The sequence below is a fragment of the Saccopteryx bilineata genome, chromosome 4 (assembly GCF_036850765.1).
Source record: "Saccopteryx bilineata isolate mSacBil1 chromosome 4, mSacBil1_pri_phased_curated, whole genome shotgun sequence".
Classification (NCBI taxonomy): domain Eukaryota; kingdom Metazoa; phylum Chordata; class Mammalia; order Chiroptera; family Emballonuridae; genus Saccopteryx; species Saccopteryx bilineata.
This window is the reverse complement of record NC_089493.1, coordinates 193,980,730-193,984,147: the sequence shown is the minus strand read 5'-3', so window position 1 is coordinate 193,984,147 and position 3,418 is coordinate 193,980,730. Positions and strand designations below refer to the sequence as shown.

The 3,418-nt window shown below is 45.8% G+C and overlaps 1 pseudogene; it reads left to right on the top strand.

Annotated features, from left to right (window-relative positions):
• Positions 1-715: 715 nt before the first annotated feature.
• Positions 716-3,074, top strand: LOC136333737 (non-POU domain-containing octamer-binding protein pseudogene; annotated as a pseudogene).
• Positions 3,075-3,418: the final 344 nt, after the last annotated feature.

Below are 3,418 nucleotides of genomic sequence, written 5' to 3'. Positions count from 1 at the left end.
TCACTTTGGAAAAATATATAAAAAAAAAAAGACCCCAAACCTAGTGGCCTAAACCACTTTTATTATCTCAGTTGCAGTGGGTCAGGAATTTGGAAACACCTCAGCTAGGTGGTTCTGGCCTGGAGTCTCTCCAAGGCTTGTAGTCAAGATTTGGGCCAGGGTTGAGAGACAGTGATACCACACTGCCCTCTCTGATCCGGTCACCACCGTTCCCACCTTCTTCTAGTCATTAGAAACCACACCGAGTGCAGTCAGCACTCCCAGCAAGAGTCCGAATTCCCAGAGACAGAGTCACTGGGAGCCGTCCTGGAGGGTGGCTATCACCGTGTGTGCACCTGCGTGCGTGCGTGCGTGAGTGCGTGCATGCGTGAGTGCGTGATGTAGGTGAATCTGTACATGCAGAACGGTGAGGTATATAAAAAAGTTTTATCTTGTTCACTGTTTTATGTTTAAAATCATTAGCTAGCTGATTTTGTTGTGTTGCTTACCAAACTTGGATCCTATTAGGGTGGAAAATGCTTGAGGCACTAATAACTTGACAAGATTCAAACGATTTAAATTGGCTGGCGGGGTTGGGGGGGGTAGGGATGGGAGACAGGAGGAGAGAAGGACAATTTGAAGCCCCACCTGTATGGGATTGTTTACATAGATTAAGCCTCATTCCAATGGTAGACTACTGGGCAATCATTAAAAAATCATTATATTGTTGGTCGCCGTTACTCCGAGGAGAGACGTGTCGGTTGAGGGGTGCAAAAATGCAGAGCAATAAAACCTTTAACCTGGAGAAGCAAAACCATGCTCCAAGGAAGCATCATCAACATCATCACCAGCAGCACCACCAGCAACAGCAGCAGCAACCGCAGCCAACATCAGCACCTGCAAATGGGCAACAGGCCAGCAGCCAAAATGAAGGCTTGACAATTGACCTGAAGAATTTTAGGAAACCAGGAGAGAAGACCTTCACCCAACGTAGCCGGCTCTTTGTGGGCAATCTTCCTCCAGACATCACTGAGGAGGAAATGAGGAAACTGTTTGAGAAATATGGGAAGGCAGGCGAAGTCTTCATTCATAAGGATAAAGGCTTTGGCTTTATCCGCTTGGAAACCCGAACTCTAGCGGAGATTGCTAAAGTGGAGCTGGACAACATGCCACTCCGTGGAAAGCAGCTGCGTGTGCGTTTTACCTGTCACAGTGCTTCCCTTACGGTCCGAAATCTTCCTCAGTATGTGTCCAACGAACTGCTAGAGGAATCCTTTTCTGTGTTCGGCCAGGTGGAGAGGGCCATGGTCATTGTGGATGACCGAGGAAGGCCCTCAGGAAAAGGCATCGTTGAATTCTCAGGGAAGCCAGCTGCTCGCAAAGCTCTGGACAGATGCAGTGAAGGCTCCTTTCTGCTAACCACATTTCCTCGGCCTGTGACTGTGGAGCCCATGGACCAGTTAGATGATGAAGAGGGGCTTCCAGAGAAGCTGGTTATAAAGAACCAGCAATTCCACAAGGAGCGGGAGCAGCCACCTAGATTTGCACAGCCTGGCTCCTTTGAGTATGAGTACGCCATGCGCTGGAAGGCACTCATCGAGATGGAGAAACAGCAGCAGGACCAAGTTGACCGCAACATCAAAGAAGCTCGTGAGAAGCTGGAGATGGAGATGGAGGCTGCTCGCCACGAGCACCAGGTCATGCTGATGCGGCAGGATCTTATGAGGCGTCAAGAAGAACTTCGGAGGATGGAAGAGCTGCACAACCAAGAAGTGCAAAAACGGAAGCAGCTGGAGCTCAGGCAGGAGGAGGAGCGCAGGCGCCGTGAGGAGGAGATGCGGCGACAGCAGGAAGAAATGATGAGGCGACAGCAGGAAGGATTCAAGGGGACCTTCCCTGATGCGAGAGAGCAGGAGATACGGATGGGCCAGATGGCTATGGGAGGTGCTATGGGCATAAACAACAGAGGCGCCATGCCCCCTGCTCCTGTGCCTGCTGGTACCCCAGCTCCTCCAGGACCTGCCACTATGATGCCAGATGGAACCTTGGGATTGACCCCACCAACTACCGAATGCTTTGGCCAAGCTGCTACAATGGAAGGAATAGGAGCAATTGGCGGAACCCCTCCTGCATTCAACCGTGCAGCTCCTGGAGCCGATTTTGCTCCAAACAAGCGTCGCCGATACTAAAAAAATTGCAGTGTCTAGATTCCCAAAACCCTTAAGAGAAGGACCCTTTTGGACTAGCCGGAACTCTACCCTGGAAAGGTGTTAAGGATTCCTCCCAATAGTTAGGTCTTCCCTGCCTGTACTACTCTAGGGAGTATGTGGAGGCAGAGGGCAAAGGAGGGGTGATACTACCAAATCAGTTCTGTGTGGTATATCATTTAATCATATCTGCGTGGTGCATTTCTGGAGTCTCCTGTGATTATTGAGGGTCTGGGAGGGGGGAACAATGAATGACAAAGTGGATCCAGTTCGAGCCCACATCCCCCATTCATCTTGACCATTCCATTCTTTGTTTATCCTGTTTTATTTGTGTCCTCATTCTTAAAGTCCCCAACCCCAGAGACACTGCCACATAATACCACAGAAACCACAAGCATCCCCCGATGACCTTAGCTTCATCACTCCATTCCACTCCCAGGTGGGAATTCAGGCATATGTCCACAGAGGTCACAGATAACCTAAGTACGGTTCTGTTATATCCTATATATTATCCCTTCATGTCCTAAGGAAGACATTTTCTCTTAGAGATTTTCATTTTAGTGTATCTTTAAAAAAAAATTCTTGTGTTAACTTGCCCCCATCTTTTTCTTGGGTATGGACAACCCAGGAACAGCCCTTTTGTGTCTGATGTTGCTGTTCACAGCTTTTCTTGATAGGCCTAGTACAATCTTGGGAGCGGGGTTGCTGTATGCCGAATTTCAGACAGTAGCTCTTAGCCTTGCCTATCTTAGGTAGTTACGCTGTGCATTTTTTTTATTGGTGTATTATGTTTTAGTTGTCTCTGATATCTTTGGAGTTTTTCTGAGAAATGAAGCAGTAATGCAGCATCAACTTATTAAAATACATTTTAAGCCTTTTAAAAAAAAATCATTATATTGTCAAAGAATACATGATACCATGGAAAGATGCTCATAATAAAATCTTAAATCAAAGACTATGAGCCAGTGGTGGGATTCAAATAATTTAACAACCGTATTTCTGCCCTAATGACTGTTTTAAGCATAAAAAATATATATATATATCAAAAGGTAGTTTATTATTTTATGAATTTAATACTTAGAGAAGAATAATAAAAGAGGTACACAAAACTAGATTGTTATAAGAATTTTAAAATATTAATGAAAAAATATTAAATAATACCTGACCAAAAAAAGCAATAAAACTGTTATTTAAAAGATTTCCATATTGCTTTTTATGTGTGTGTGTGACAG